The sequence below is a fragment of the Falco rusticolus genome, chromosome W (assembly GCF_015220075.1).
Source record: "Falco rusticolus isolate bFalRus1 chromosome W, bFalRus1.pri, whole genome shotgun sequence".
Taxonomy (NCBI): domain Eukaryota; kingdom Metazoa; phylum Chordata; class Aves; order Falconiformes; family Falconidae; genus Falco; species Falco rusticolus.
Genome location: NC_051209.1, coordinates 23,191,769 through 23,209,269, shown reverse-complemented (window position 1 = coordinate 23,209,269; position 17,501 = coordinate 23,191,769). Strand labels below are relative to the sequence as shown.

At 41.1% G+C, this 17,501-nt stretch overlaps 1 protein-coding gene across 3 annotated transcripts in view; it reads left to right on the top strand.

Annotated features, from left to right (window-relative positions):
* The window catches only part of LOC119140857 (amyloid-beta A4 precursor protein-binding family A member 1-like), a 142,142-nt gene that overhangs the window by 761 nt on the left and 123,880 nt on the right, over positions 1-17,501 (top strand). The gene's annotated exons all lie outside the window — the stretch shown is intronic.

Sequence of the window (17,501 nt, the reverse complement as noted above, 5' to 3'; positions counted from 1 at the left end):
TTCTGATTAAAAGGACAAATGGAGGTCAAGAGGAAACTAATTGCTGAGTGAGCAGAATGTGGTTGCAACAGGACAGGGTGTGAAGATGTGTCCTGATGGGGTCCTACTAGACTGCTGGCTTGTGGGAGGGGCTGAAGGGAGAGGAGACCTTCCCACCCCTATTTATAAGCTTCCCCTTCATCTTTGAGCTAGGAGAGGGACTTAATCAGCTGTTAGTATCAAATACTAATTTTTAGGAAAGGGAGACCTCTTGATTCCTCCTGGAGGAGTATCTGTGTAGTTTCTGGTGCAAATAGGGTGCTGATTGCTTAAGTTATCTTCCTAGTTGGTGCAGCCATAAATATTTTACCTTTTTTTTCCCTGGAAAGTTTATTCTTAGCAGAAGCCATTTACTGTAGCTTGCTTCACTATCATCACATGTAGAGCTGCATTTGGAAAGAGACTGAGGACTTGAGCCTGGGATGAAGGAAGGTTTTCATTTTTCTTTTCCTTTTTGGGCTGTAGAATTATAGTTTATCTTAGCATGCCTTGTGGATCTAACTGTCATAGCCACTAAGAAACTAAAATAGAAAGGCTGGAAGGCATAGGTTTTTCCCAAACTCTGCATATTAAAGGTGAGCTAATGTGGATGTGGGGTAGATCAGACATGTAGCACCAACTCTTATCTTTACTATGCATTACCATGTCAGGTGATAAAAATGCATCTATATGGCAAGGATTTTGATTATTCTTTTTAAACACTGCTCACAGGCTCCCAACCAACTTGCTTCCTAAAATATTCCAGTCACTGTTTTAAATTCTGCTGTGTTGCATTCAAGATCCAAACTGACTGTTCTTATCACTGCAGCCTGTACCTGTTGTACTTCCAGAAACAGATGTGTAATATATATTTTTATAAATGCTGAAAATAGCAAAGAATATTTATTTTCTAGGTGTTACAATTGTGATATGCAACTAATAAAAGAGGTGTATGTTTACCTTTTGAGTTAAAAACATCCCCCCAAAAAGCCTGCTGCTGTGAGTGCCCAGAAGTCTGCTTACCTATAATTTTTAATTGGAGTAATTTCTAATGGTGCATGTAGCTCTTCCATCCAGGTAGTTCAAAACAGGTTTTATTTTTTCCATTTACTTCAGCTTTTTCTCCAAATCTTAATATAAGATTTTCAGTAATTAACTATGTAAGAATTTGAGATTGCATGCTTGTGTATTTGCTCAAATCTTGTTCTTGTTAGTTCTATGGAACCACAGTCTAAATAGAAGAAGAAACATTTGTTTCTTTTAAAAACTATCCCTTACTACTTGTGAGTGACTGCCACCACTTCTAAGGGCAGTTACTGAGTGATTCTGTTACGTCATTGTATTTGTGTATATTTACACTGAAAAGTTAAGTCTCCAGTAAGTATTAATGCAAGACTGTGGAGAAAACTGTACAAAAGGAGTAAATCCAGCATTCTAATACATTTTAAGTAGTATTTTATGCATATCTAATGGGTGAAATACAAAACAGTCTGTTAAGAAGAAGAAAAGCAGCCTATATTCGGGGGGGGGAGAGTGACTAGAGGATGTAATTTGGTTGTGGTGGGATTGGGGGAGGCCTGTGGTGGTGTTTTATTTGGTTTTTGTTTTTATAGTTTTGAGGGGTTTTGTGTTTTGTTTTTTTTAGGAGGTTTATGAGCTTAAAGGCCAAATCGTTTTACCGAGTAACGACTAACTGAGGATAGTTGTATAATATGAATCCTGTAATTCGTGGTCTAGGTTTATTGGACCTCTTTAGATGTAGTTCAGTGATATGCTTATCATACATTCATTGTCCTCACTTAAATGTCCTCACTTAAAATACCAGTATTGTTTTTCTGACTACTCTGTCATCTAATGGACACAAGGACAGCCTTTTATAAGGTTATTATAGACAATATTCATAGACTTGCCTTTTGGTTAAAAAAAATAATAAAGAATGTCAGGGAAATTAGATGCAGTACACCTAGTTATCAACAAAAGATAGCTGTGGTATATTGGAAGGGAGAGATGTCCTGTTTAGAATTATTCTTTCAGTTTTATATTTATTTTAATACAGTATCCATAGGTCCTTTCGTTCTAGAATAGAATATTTCAGTTGGAAGTGTCCTACAATCATCATCTAGACCAACTTCCTGACCACTTTAAGGATGACCAAAAGTTAAAGCATGTTGTGAAGGACAATGTCCAAATGCCTCTTACACAAGGACAGTCATAGAGGATCAACTACCTCTCTAGGAAGCCTTTGCCAGTGTTTGACCACTCTCTTGGTAAAGAAATGCTTCCTAATGTCAACTCTGAACCTCGCCTGGTACAGCTTTGAACCATTCCCACACATCCTGTCACTGGATACCAGGGAGAAGAGATCAGCACCTCCCTCTCCACTTCCCCTCCTCAGGAAGCTGTAGAGAGCAATGAGATCACCCCTCAGCCTCCTTTTCTCCAAACTAGACAAACCCAGAGTCCTCAGCTGCTCCTCGTAGGACAAGCCTTCCAGCCCTCTTCACCAGCTGTGTTGCCCTTCTCTGGATGCATTCAAGGACCTTAACATGTTTTTTAAATTGTGGGGCCCAGAACTGCACACAACACTCAAGGTGGGGCCACACTGGTGCTGAATACAGAGGAATAATCACCTCTCTTGACCAGCTGGTTATACTGTGTTTGATGCATCCCAGAATGCAGTTTGGCCTCTTGGCTGCCAGGGCACACTGCTGACCCATATTGAGCCTGCTGTCAACCAGCACCCCCAGATCCCTTTCTGCAGGGCTGCTCTCCAGCCACTAGTCTCCCAATCTACACTTGTTTCAGGCATTACTCTGTCCCAGGTGCAGAATCCAGCATTTGGTCTTGTTAAATTTCATGCCATTGATGATTGCCCAATACTCCAATCTATCCAGATCCCTCTTCAAGGCCTCTTGTCCCTCAAGAGAGTCAACAGCGCCTCCCAGTTTGGTATCATCAGCAAACTGGATGTTATCTCCAAATGTGTAGTTAGAAGTTTGTAAGTTCTTATATCTTTGGCATGAACGGGAACACTACATTTTCTTGTTTTGTAGCTGTCCCAATGTTTGTTTAGATAATAGGAAGTAATGCATTGGAGGAGATTCTGTGAAGCTGAATGTGACAGAGTAGTGATGCCAGAGGTGAAAATTCTGGTGTAGTCAATTGTGCCCTTCCTCTTCCAGAATGAATAAAGTGAGTATGGATTTTCTGAGGTAAATATGAAAGTTTTGTTTGCTGTTTGTGGATGTTAAAAAATCCATAATGCCTTTAATTAAGAGAAATATTGCTAATTTCTAAGCTAAGCATTGTGAGAATTTAACCAAGGAACAGCTATTAAAAACTTATCTGAATGGGTTTTCATGGAACAAAGGGTTGAATTTTTTGTTAGTTTAAGCTGAAGACATAAAATATTTATTATTCTTAAGGTAAATCAAGCTATAAAAACCCACAACATGAGAATTATGTTTGCCTGTGAAATGTTCTTAATGTTTTGTTATTACAAGTAGCACTTATTAGTACTAGAGCAGAGATGGAAGGCATGAATGCAGAGGGGGAGAATAGAATCTCTTTTTTTTTTTTTTTATTTCCTGTACTTAACATATAGCCATTTGTAGTGCTTTAGTCATTTATAGGTTGTGGGGTAGGGGGGTTTATTTTATTTTTTTTAATGGAAAATACGTTATTTGACATACTTGCTGATGGCAAAATAAGGGCAATAGATAATAAACTGAAAAATATCAGATAGCAGAAGTAATATGTATCCATTGCCATGTTGCTATATAAATGTGAGGGCAGGATTAGACTAAACAAATTTTCAACTTTAAAATTATGTTTCTAGATTTAGTTTTTGGAGTACTTCAGGCTGACAATTAAAACAGAGGCTAAAATTTATCTTTGTGCCTAGGTACTGCAGGCCATTTTTTCCTTTGTATGTGAATAGCTCTATTGACTAATTATTTTTGACCCTCACTCGACTGTGCATGAGAATTGCAACCCCGTCCCCCAGGTGTCCCTGATAGTTGAACGTATGTTGCCAATTGGCAGTGTAGCATAATTGAGGCATAACTTCCTACAAGATTATATCAGCATAGATGTCAAACTCATGATGTAGTACCACACTAAATGTGGTTTTCTTATTGCAGTAGAAGCTGAAAAATTCTACTTGATATGAATAAGGTCTAGCAAGTTATTCTCTGATTATTTATCTCTAACATAGGGGGGTTGCTGCTACTACCATCATTAACAAAGTAGAATTTTCAGTGGTCTAAGTCTGTATAAGCAAGCGCTGCTGATCGTGGGGTTACTAGCTTCCTTTCTGAAGTATACAAAAGCAGTGCCATAGAAGTATTTAAAACAGTGAATAGTCTAGATAGACTGGGAACTTCCCTTTCTGTTATCTTGTAGTGAAAAGAGCTGACATTCTGTGAATTTGCTTCTACAACAGAATTCTCAGTAGTCACTGCATATCCTGCGTATCATATTCCATCCTCCACAAAACTACTACCATCTGTGTATAATTCCAGTCAGGGTCATCCAGTGGTCTATCCTTTTAAGTCTTCTCAAGTAGAATAGACATGTTCAATGGTCACCAAACAGTCATGTTCTAACTGTCCTTCTTCCTGCACTGAGTTCAAAGTGAGTTGTTTTCAAAATGACATCATCCTGTTCTGTCAAAATCACTTGGTATTTCATCATTTTGCTAGGGGATAACCAGTGACCACCTTTTTGTTCTAAAACAGTAATTACCATGGGTGGTACATATACTGTTATTGTCCTTCCCAATGTTAATTTTTGAGCTTCTTGTATTATCATCACTGTAGCAGCAACTACTGGAAGACAAGTAGTTCGTCCTTTACTTACAGTATCCAGTTGTTTGGAGAAATATCTAACTGGCCTTTTCCAGCTTCCCATTTTCTGAGTCAGCACCCCGAGTGCAAGATGTTGCCTTTCATGAACAGACAGCTGAAAATCTCTGGTTAGATCTGGAAGTCCCAATGCTGGTGCAGTCATTAAAGCCTGTTTTAAATCAAGAAATGCTTTTCACTGTACTGGGCCCCATACAAAAGTTACAACCTTTTGAGCTTCATGTAGCGGCTTTGCTATCAGACTGTAATTCATTATCTAGAGGCGACACCATCCAGCCATTCCCAGAAATGCTTTTAACTCATGAATGTTTTTAGGCTCGGGAATATTGCAAATTGCCTCTTTACGGTTTGTTCCAAATTGTTGTTGTCCTTTCGGAATCTCAAAGCCCAGATATATTACTGTTCAGCTTGCTATTTGTGCCTTATCTCTAGACACTTTATATCCATTTAGTCCAAGAAAGTTTAAAAGGTCTATTGTTACCTTCATGCAGGTTGGTCTCTCTTCTGTAGCAATCAAGGTGTCATCCATGTATTGTAGAAGCAGATGTCCAGATTTAGGCTCTGTATGACTTTGCTTCCATCTTTCCAGATCTTTTGCCAACTGGTTACTGAAGATCATCAGATTATTTTTTAACCCTTGTGGCAGTCTTGTCCATGTTAATTATGTCTTTCATCCTGTTTGCATATTTTCCTACTCAAAAGTAAATAATTTTTGGCTTTCCTCCTCCAGTGGTATACAAAAGAAAGCATGCTTTAAATCAAGCACTGTAAACCACTGATGATCCTCTCTCAATGCAGTTAAAAGTGTATATGGATTTGCAACTACAGGGTGTATGTCTTTGACTATTTGATTGATAGCCCTTAAATCCTGGACTAACCTATATTCACCTGAAGGTTTGCTTAATGGTAAAATTGGGGTATTATATTCTGACTCACATTCCTCCAGATTTCCAAATTTTAAAAATTCATCAATCAATTTCTTGATTCCATGTTTAACCTCTGGTTTAATTGGATATTGTTTAATCCTTACTGGTTTTGCTTGTTCTTTCAACACTATTTTTACAGATTGTGTTTTCTTTGACTTACCAGGTATGTCTATATTCCAGGCTATAGGTATAACAGCCTGCTCTATCTCCTGTAGTATTTGTTCCTTAACTTCCTCCTTTATCATTAATATTTCCCCCGTATTTGACTCTGATATCTTTAAAAGAATTTCTCCTTCCTCAAACACTATCTGCACGTTTAATTTGGACAATAAAACTCGCCCCAACAAAGGTACTGGACAGTCTGGTACGTACAAAAATTCATATGTAATTACCTTATTTCCAAATTTAAAATCTAGGGATTGAAAGAATGGCCTATTTTCCTGCTTCCAAGTTGCTCCAATTATACTGGCCATTTTGTTTCCTAATTTCCCTTTGCAAGTATTCAAAACAGAATATGTTGATCCCGTGTCCACTAAGAATTCAACCTTATCATATCCCAGCTTAATTATAACCAGAAGCTCAGCTGAGTTCCCCTCCAGTCCTCTTCAGTCGTCCAGGGTCTTGCTGCCTCTCTCCGACCCTTTTTCAATTTAGGGCAGTCATTTTTCCACTGCCCGTCTTCCCTGCAATATGCACATTGATCTGTTGCTAAGGGTGCATTTTGTTCTCTGTTTCCAAAGTTTCTAAAACCTCTTCCTCTGGCTCATCCTCTTCCCTTTACTGCATTCCCTGTTTAAAAGAGCCACCAATCTGCTATCCCTACCTCTTTCTTTCTTCTCTTTCCTTTGTTCTTCTTCCTTTTCTGATTGTTATAAACTTTCCATGCTACTTCAAGCATGGTATTTAAATTCCTAGAATCATCTCCCTCTAACTTTTGGAGTTTTCTTTTTATATTGGGTGCTGATTGTCCCGTAAAAATCGCAGCCAATTGTTGTTGTTCTGCCTCAGTTTCCAATTTTAAATCAGTATATTTTCTAACAGTCTCCTTTAATTTTTCCAAGAACACAGAAGGATATTAATTTTTATCCTGTTTGATTTCATATAATTTAGACCAATTTAAGGCTCTTGGCGTTGCATGCCTTACTCCATACAGCACCCATTTTTTATATCGATTTAACCTTCTTCTGTGTTCCACATTATTCAGATCCCACTGGGGATCTCCTGAAGCAAAATTGTGCTCCAAAGTTCCAGGGGGAATTTCATTCATATGTGCTGTTTCTGCCTGTCCCTTTGCAACCTTCAATACCATCTGCTTCTCAGTACTATCCAATAAATTATCCAATATTACATTTAAATCATTCCAGTCAGGCTCCTGAGTCTTAATAATTGTCTCTACTACTCTTCCTACCCTCTCTGGATCTTCTCTGTACACCCCTGCTGCTTGTTTCCACGCCATTAAGTCTGTTATTGAAAACGGCACCTTTACATATACTGGCCCATTCTGTTCTACTCCTTGTCTCAAGGGAGCTAATAATTGGGCTTGGTGTCTAGTTCTTCGAGACACTGGAGTATGAATCACTACTTCTTCCATCTCATCCCCCACTCCGCTACTATCCAGTTCTGTTTCAATACTTCTTTCTTTTAAATGTGAGGGAGGGAAATTCTGTCCCTCCCCTGGAGGTGCTATGCTACCTCTAGTTCTAATTCCATTTCATCCTCTTTTGGTACTATACACTTAATACACCTCTTTCCAATATCACAAGCCAAACCGCAACTCTTTGTTTTCTTATTTTCTGACGTTAACATCATCACCAAATTGTCTCAACTGATTAGCTTACATTCATTCTGCCAATCTGTTTGCTGTCTCAAATAAAAGAACAAATCTACATATGGCACTTCATTCCATGTACTTTCTCTTCTGCAGAACAATATTAACTGCAAAATAGTATTATAACTCAAGGTTCCATTCTTTGGCCATTTTTCCTGATCCTCCAAAACATACAAAGGCCACCAATGATTACAGTATTAAATCATCTGGCTTTTACGTAGATCATCATGCAAATCTCCCCAATGTGCTGACAGTCACCCTAACAGCGATGTTTTTGGTATCTTTTTGTCTGTCACCAAATTTCCAGCACTTTTTACTCTTAAACAATATTACAAATCCTGATGACATTATATATATATAAAAGATAATTACCAGAACAATCAAAGTCCAAAAGAAAAAGATAATAAATATATATATATACACACACACAAAAGGTAATTACCAGAACAAACCACCAAACAAAGTCCAACCCAGCAATAGCTTTCGCTTATGACTGACAGGCGGACGCCTAGGCTTCTGAATGCAAACGGGTACCCTCTTAGCTCTAACCCTGCGCTGCATCTTACAGGCAGGCTTTCTAACAAAATTCTTGCCTTGTTTTATCACAAGACAGGCTTTCCAAACAAAATTTTAAAGAAGTGCCTTACACCTTCTTTTTCCAGGGAATGTTGTGAGGAGCTTTATGAGTCAAGGGTGATGTTTCTCCCCGAGAATTACTTGGTGCCGGCTGGAGTTCAATCAGCACTCAATCTATTTCAGTCTCACTTGTAAGGTCCCATCTGGGTCATCAAAACTGTTAGCTGGGAAACAAAAAACCCATCTACACAAAGTAGATAAGCAGGCACTTCTTTATTGCAGCACTGGGTGCTCGGTGGAATCCCCACAAATCAAGCACACCTATGCCGATTTTACTGTTACATTTATACACAAAAATTACTAAGTAGTACACTCCCAGTTACAATGATTGGTGTTTAATTTGCATATAATTATAATATCTGCTGTGTCATCTTCTTCGGTTACTATGCTTGCGCAGAGGAAGAGTCTTCACCTGGGTGAGGGTCTTCTTGACCTGTGGGTATGTTCTTTGGTATTATAACGAAGGTAGATCAATTCAGGACACCTTAAAAGTATGTTTTGTTGCCAAGTTGGACGACTAGATGTCTGTCTTTCCAAATTGTCCAATAATTCATCTCATACACAATAGAACCTATATGCTCTGGTTATGGTCTAGAGATTAAAGACCGAGGTTAACATGGTCCAGAAAGCAGGGACTTCTAAATATCACAGCTTAAGTGACAGGGAACACAGCAACTCATACATCATTGATTAATAAGTACTAGCATAATGCTAACATAGAGACTTGATTCTTAAAATCAAGATATTCCTATAGCTAATTATTTTGCAAGCAAACACTAAATATACTTTTATTAAAATTTGAAGATACTCTACAATGGGAAGTAGAGAATAACATCTTTTGGTTTTCTTTGCTTCTGCATGTGCGACTTTTACTATTGTTTCATTAAACTGCCGTTATCTTGACCCACAAGTGTTTTTTCCATATTATTTTATTATTTTCTGCCCCCCCCCCCCCCCCCCCCCCCCCCCCCCGCCCCATTCTGAGGAGGGGAGTGATAGAGCAGCTTGGTGGGCACCTGGTGGCCAGCCAAGGTCAACCCACCACAGAGAAAGATTAATCTTTTGCGAGAGTAAATTCTAAATGGGATACTCACCAATCCAGGAATTCTTACTCCCTTTTGCTCTTGCACAAATATCTCTATTTGGGTGTTGCACCTTTTAGTCACTCATTGCCCTGACTTTAGAGGGAATCCAGAGGAGTCCACGATCAAGTCGTTAGTGCATGCTGGAGCTCTATCTGATCTGGTCCACTGTTGAGGATGGCAAGACGATCCCGGCAAGGCCTTATGGCCATCTCACTGGGTCACCAAAACTGTTATCCCAGAACTGGGTTCTTCACCAGATATTGCATGTCTGCGCAGAGATAGGTGCTAGGTGGTAAATCCACAAAGCTAGCACACCTCTTAATACATGATAAAACTTTTTATACACACTGAAAAATTGTTTATAATTACATTTAGTCACACTTAATTCTCGCTGGTTGTTATAAGTGGGGAGGGGACTTTGCTAATAGGGGGCTTTCTTTGCTCGAGGGTGGATATTTTAGTATGCTAATTGATATAGTTCACACATAGTTCAAGTAATTTTCTGTTTAGTCTCATTAACCACTTGGTTCTCCTTGAGTTTATCTTGTTCTTTCTTAGCTTGAGGTATTTATGGTGTCTGTTCCTTCTCCCAAGGCTGTGTTTTGTTAACTGTTTGTAAGGGTTGATTAACATCCTGTTTTTCAAATTCTTTCTTGTTTTCTTTAAAGTAAATTCTTGTATCCACATGGGGCACAGGGTATGTTTCCAGCCATCCCATGTTTCCTTCCACCATTGTAAGCACATGGCGCTTGCCTTGGTAGGTCTGTGGGGGTGTGATATAGTAAATATGCCAAGCTTCCCCATATTTATATTTTAGCTAGTCCTCCATACCACAGAAGCTTTAACCACTTGGCTTGTTTAATTGTAGCATGTTTCACATTCATAGATAACCTGTGCAATAGTGTCCATGGTCAAGTCCATCCCTCAATCCCAGGCCCATCTATATGTTTCATCTCTTCCTTGATGGCCTGAGGTGTCATGGGCTCACTGAGCTATGAATATTTTACCCTTATGTTGCCAATCCAGGTCTACCTAGGCCACTTCAGTCTTAGCAACCAGATCTACCTGCTGGTTGTTTTGATATTCTTCAGTGGCCTGACTCTTGAGGTACATAAGCATCTACATGACATACCTTTACAACCAGGTTCTCCACCCGGGCAGTGATATCATGCCACAATGCGGTAGCCCAAATGGATTTACCTCTGTGTTGCCAATAACTCTGCTTCCATTGCTGCAACAACACCCACAGGGCATTTGCCACCATCCATGAATCAGTCTAGAGGCAAAGTATTGTCCATCTTTCTCCTTCAGCAATGTCCAAAGCCAGCTGGATAGCTTTCACCTCTGCAAACAGACATGATTTACCTTCTCCTTCAGCAGTTTCTGCGACTTGTAGGGGACTCCATACAGCTGCCTTCCACCTCCGATGCTTTCCTACAATATGGCAGGACCCATCAGTAAACAAGGCATATTGCTTCTCATTGTCTCATAATGTATTATACAGTGGTGCCTCTTCAACATGTGTCATCTCTTCCTCTGCCTCTTCTTCAGTACCAATCACTTGTAGAGCAGCTTGAACCCCTTCATAAGCTGCCAATATCTTTTTCCATTGGAGTACAGCGGGTCTCTGATCTTCTATATCCCTGAGTACAAAAGCCCAAAGGTCGTCCTTGAGTTTCCTCTGGTCTTTTCTGCCAGAGGCTCCAGGTAGGGCCATTCTCCCTGCTGCAGTGTAGAGCATATTCTTTACATCTTGCCCAGTCTGGACTAGCCCAAGGACTACTGCTTGAACTATCTCCAGCTTAGTTTGTTCAAAGGCTTGTCATTGCTCAGGGCCCCATTTAAAATAATTCTTCTTTCAGGTCACATGGTAAAGATGGTTTACAATCAGACTGTAGTTTGGAATGTGCATTCTCCGAAAGCCCACAACACCTAGAAACTCAGGCTTTCTTTTCTTGTTAGTAGGTGGAGACATAGCTGTTGTTTTGTTGATCACATCCATTGGGATCTCATGATGTCCATCTTGTCATTTTATTCTAAAAAACTGGATCTCCTGTGCAGGTCCCTTGACTTTACTTTGTTTCATGGCAAAACCAGCTTTCAGAAGGATTTGAATAATTTTCTCTCCTTTCTCAAAAACTTCTTTTGCTGTATTACCCCATATGATGATGTCATCAATATATTACAGATGTTCTGGAGCCTCACCCTGTTCTAGTGCAGCCTGGATCAGTCCGTGGGAGATGGTAGGGCTGTGTTTCCACCCCCGGGGCAGTCGATTCCAGGTGTACTGGACGCCCCTCCAAGTGATGAAAGTGAGTTCTGGCCTGCACTCTGCTGCCAAAGGGGTTGAGAAAAATGCATTTGCGATATCAGTGGTGGCATACCACTTGGCTGCCTTTGATTCCAGTTCGTATTGAAGTTCTAGCGTGTCTGGTATGGCAGCACTCAGTGGTGGCATGACTTCATTCAGGCCACGATAGTCCACTGTTAGTCTCCATTCTCCATTAGACTTTAGCACTGGACATATGGGTGTATTAAAGGGTGAGCAGGTCCTTCTGATCACTCCTTGGTTCTCTAGTCAATGAATCAGCTTATGGATGGAACTCAAGGAGTCTCGTTCGGTGTGATATTGCTGCTGGTGCACCATTGTTGTAGCAATTGGCGCCTGTTCTTTGACTTTCAGTAACCCCACCACAAAGAAGTCTTCTGAAAGGCCAGGCAAAATACACATCTGCTTAAATTCCTCCATTTCCAAGGCAGCTATACCAAAAGCTGGTAACCTTTTGGGTCCTTGAAATACCTTCTCCTGAGGTCATCTATGCCAAGGATGCATGGAGGTTCTGAGTGAATCACAATGGGATGTTTTTGCCACTTATTCCCAGTCAAACTTATTTCAGCCTCCAATACAGTTAGCTGTTGGGATCCCCCTGTCACTCCAGAAATAGTAATGTTTTTTGCCCTTTCATAGCTTGATGGCATTAGGGTACACTGTGCACCTGTATCTACTAGAGCTTTATACTGTGAATCTAACATGCCAGGCCATTGGTGATGCCAAAACGACACAGAGTAACTGCTCAGAGATTAATTTTGTCTTTAAGCAGCAAAAGTATTTATTTCGTGCAATGTTGGGGAGCTAGCCGATTCATACCGGACAAACTAGCTCCAAAGTTTTCAGTGAAAAGTTAGGTATTTTATACAGTTTTCATGAGAGGTTACAACATCTTTACATACATATTCATTTGATTTTGACACTCAATCATTCCTTTCATAATAGATGGGATCTAGGTGGAATAGACCTTTCAATTTTCTTTGTTCAGCGATTTCCTGACTTGATGGTCTCCTTATCTCCTTCAGGTGCCCACCTTATCTTTTCTAATTACTCAGAGTACATTCGTTTCTCAACACACAACAGAGCATCACCCAGAGCATTGTACCAAACTCATCCTGACTAATCTTTTTTTTTTTTAAGACCTTGTTCTGTTTCATTGGATCCACACAGTCCAGTAAACCTGGTTATCCCTCTCCTCCACCTGGATGGAGGCAGGGCCCCTCTAATCCTGGTCATAGGACTCTCTACCAGGGTGTCAAGTGGTGCAGAGCAGATGTAGTGTGGGGCAGTCCTGCCCTCTTATGTCTTGCAGGAATGAATTAGAATTCTTTTTCATAAGTTTGAGAGTAAAATCAGCACTTCCACTCTGTCTGGGAAACTGCCCGCTGGAGACTGGAACAGCAACCTTTCTGAAAGAACACTTATTTGTGATTGGTTTTCCTTGCAATTAATGTACCTGTGCCTCCAGGGTTGAGGTAGGTTTTCCATCCCACCTTCTCATGTCTTCTCCGTGGTCCCGCAGGTAAAACCACAGGGTACCCCGTGGTGTGTATCTCCTATATTAATCCTCTTGAGCAGAAGGGCACTTACGGTTAATAGCTAAGATGCAGGTCATACAGGTGGGGAGCAGAATATATCCTCTTTGAGTTGCTGGACCTGTCTCTCCACAGCTGTGATAAAGGAGGTAGAGATGCTATCTTCATAGTCCTGAAGTTGGTGAGCCACTTCATCCACCATTGGTGGCGCATCATCTTTTCAGCTCATTACTGCTAACGAGTTGGCATATGATGATGGTGCACTTCGTACAAATTTCTACCATATGGGTTGTGTGCATACAACTTCATCAGGATTTGTGGGTAACTGCGTGTTGTCATGGTCATAACAAATCATCTCTTTCATGGCTAATTCCTTCAGTTACTGGGTACCTCTCTCTCTTGCAGTCCACTTGCCAGGACCACATGTAATATCCTTGAAGGGATACCTTTCCTTCACGCTTGACAGGAGTCGCCTCCAGAGGCTGAGGACTTGTGTCCCTCTTCCAATTGCCTTGTCAATGCCCCCTTCTCTAGTAAGTGATCACAAGGGGCTTGGCTTCCCTACCCTCTAATTCCAAACTATTAGCCCTATTATCCCAGCATTAAAGCAACCAGGTGACAATATGCTCACCTGGATGATGGGCAAAATCTTTTTACAAATTACACAGCTTACTCAGGGATAGGGATCATGTGGTTGCCTCTTGTTCTGCTTCTTCCTCCTGTTCCTGTGATGGCCCTGCTTTGTCTTCCTTTACTAAATGAGCATTTTTCCATGTCCATTTCTTCTTATGTATAGAGGCAACTGACAGTGACATGGATTGGTCTTCTGCATCACTCATCGTGGAGGCTGGAGTAGCTGCAATCCTTGCTGCAGGGGCTGGAGTAGCTTCAGTACCTACCCCAGGGCCAGGATTGGCCACAGTGCCTGTTGTGTGAGCTGGACTGTCTGCAGTCCTTGCTGCAGGGTCTGCAGTTGCCATGGGGGCTGGAGTAGCTGCCCTGTCTGCCACAGGGGCTGGAGTTGCTCTGGGGGCTAGATTAGTTACAGTTAGTTGCTTAATTCTCAACCAGGTCCAGGAGGTCAAAATCACATTCAGAATTCCTAGCAATAGGATCAGTACCTGCGATATACTGGTTCCAACAGTCCGAAGATATTCAGAATTTCCAAAAGTCTTAAATGCATCAGTAATTAGCCCTGGGGAGAAAGGGAAGGTGTACATCCCACCCATAGGTTGGCTCTCAAAAAAAGAAAAGCCAAAGGTGCAGTTGTTAGTACTCCCTGCCAGAGGGGACCCAACGTACATGGGCGACAACAATACTGAATAAACAGAGCAGATTAGTTTCACAAACTAATCTCTCATATCATAAACCAGTACTATATAGTACAACACGGTAACTTTAGCTCAGGTCCCAAGGAAAATAAATAAGCACAACAAGGAATACATACTGCAAGTAAAGTAAATAACACAACCCTGAGATCATAGGCAGGAACTTTAAGAGCAAAGAAAACATTGTGAACAGTGAGTATTAAACCAATATAATGAATACTTATAACATTCTAACACACGCTAGTCACATCTGTCATTATCTCAACCCTTCCAGTCCCACAATGGATGCCAAGAAGGACTGTCATGGTTCAACCACAGTCAGCAACTAAGTACCACGCAGCTGATTGCTCACTCTCCCACCCCCACCCTAGAGTGATGGGGAAGGAGAATCAGGAAAAAGGTAAAACTGGTGGGTTGAAATAAGAACAATTTAAAAACTGAAATAAAATAAACCCAATAATAATAGTAATAACAACAACAATGATAATGAAAAGGAGGGAGAAGGGTAGAGGAATAAAATCCAAAGGGAAGGGAAAAGGAAAAAAGATGTGATGCACAATACAATTGCTCACCACCCTCTGACCCATGCCCAGCCAGTCCCTGAGCAGCTATCAGCAGGCCCTGGTCAACTCCCCCCAGTTTATATACTGAGCGTGACCTCCTACGGTATGGAATATCCATTTGGCTAGTTTGGATCAGCTGTCCTGGCTGTCTCCTCTTCCAATTTCTTGTGCCACTTCAGCCTTCTTGCTGGCAGGGCCTGAGAAACTGAAAAGTCCTTGACTTAGTATAAACATTACCCAGCAACAACTAAAAACATCAGTATGTTATCAACATTATTCTCACACCAAATCCAAAACACAACACTGAACTAGCTACTAAAAAGAAAATTAACTCCATCCCAGCTGAAACCAGGACAGTGTCCTCCCAACTTCTTGTGCATTCCCAGCCTACACGCTGGTGGAATGGTGTGAGAAGCAGAAAAAGCCTTGTTTGTGTGTAAGCACTGCTCAGCAATGATGAAAACATCCCTGTATCATCAATACTGTTTTCATCACCAATACAAAACATAGCCCCATACAAGCTACTATGAAGAAATTTATCTCATTTGAAACCAGTACATTCTCCACCCTTTATTCCATACCATTTATATCATGCTCAGGTCCCTCACTATCCAATGCACCCTCATTAACTACCACTCCTCTTCTCATCCTTTGATATATATATACACAGATATCATTCTGTTGTCGATGGACCACCCCTGTGAAACGTCTGTAAAATGTTCACAAAATTTCCACTGAGTTCATTTAGTTCATGATTTTGGACTCCATCTGTTATGGTGGTCACTCAGGACAGGAGAGGTGGTGTGTTGCGTGGAGTTATTTGGCACAAAGCCAGCTCAGGTTGTGTCACTGATGCACTTGCACTCCTTGTGAGGCTTGTCCTTCATTTTTTTGAGTGGTTCCTGCTATAGTCATTCCTATAACATGTAACTCAAATCATAGATTACAACAATTTAAAGGTATATCCATTAAAATCTCTGCTCCTGGTCCCTTTGGGCCAGGCCATAGGGTTTAACATTGCAATTAACTCCTCCCCTTGCTCCTAGCCTGTCTAGCAGCAAGGGGTTTCTGCTATAATACCTTTGATATATGGCAGCCAAAGCAGTGGTGACATGCAGCATCATGTAACATTGGCATCATACAACTCAAATCATGGATTATTTTCCCCCAGAATTAAATCACCTCGAGGTACACATTGGACTTCCCCATCCTTTCACATTACCTACCAGGTGCACCCAGATCCTTGAGCAAAATCAATCCCACAAATGCATTTGACTTTTCCTGAGGAAGGAATAACCCAGACTGTCTTTCCTAGCCAGTTCCTTGTATGTACTAAGAGGACCTTATCTCCTTCCACAGTGGGCTGGAGTTTTGATTGGGCAGGGCCAGGTTGACTGGCAAATCCTCTAGTGTTAACTAGCCAAGTGGCTTCTTCTAAATGTGTTTCCCAGTGCTTGAATGTCTCAGCACCCATTGCTCTCAGCGTAGTTTTTAAGAGTCCATTGTATCGTTCCATTTTCTTGGAGGCTGTTCCATGATAGGGGATGTGATGTACTCAGTGCCATGCTCCTTGGTCCAGGTGTCTATTGAGATTGTTTCAGAAATGAGTCCCATAGTCTGATTCAATTCTTTCAGAGATGCCATGTTGTCATAAAACTTGCTTTCCGAGGCCCAAGATAGTATTCTGGGCAGTGGCATGGGTCACAGGATATGCTTCCAACCATGCAGTAGCCACTTCCACCACTGTAAGCACATGGTGCTTTCCATGATGGGTCTGTGGTAGTGTGATATAATCAGTCTGCCAGGCTTCCCCATATGGATATTTCAGCCATTGTCCTCTATACCAAAAAGTCTTTAGCTGCTTGGCTTCTTTGATTATGGTACATGTTTCACATTCATGAATAACCTGTGCAATGGCGTCAATGGTCAGGCCCACCCCTCAATCACAAGCCCATTTGTATGTTGCATCCCTTCCTAGATGTCCTGATGTGTCATGGGCCCATCGAGCTATAAATTGCTCACCCTTATGCTCCCAGTCCAGATCTATCTGAGCCACTTCAATTTTAGCAGCCTGGTCCACATGCTCATTGTTTTGATGTTCTTCAGTGGCCTGACTCGGGTACGTGAGCATCTACATGATGTACTTTTACAACAAGGTTCTCTACCCAGGCAGCAATATCATGCCACAGTTCAGCTGCCCAGATGGGTTTACCTCTGTGCTGTGAGTTGCTCTGCTTCCATTGCTATAGCCACCCCCACAGAGCAGTTGCCACCATCCATGAATCAGTATAGAGGTAATGTATTGACCATTTTTCTCCTTCAGTAATATCTAAATCCATCTGGATGGCTTTCACTTCTGCACGCTGGCTGCATTCACCTTTTACTTCA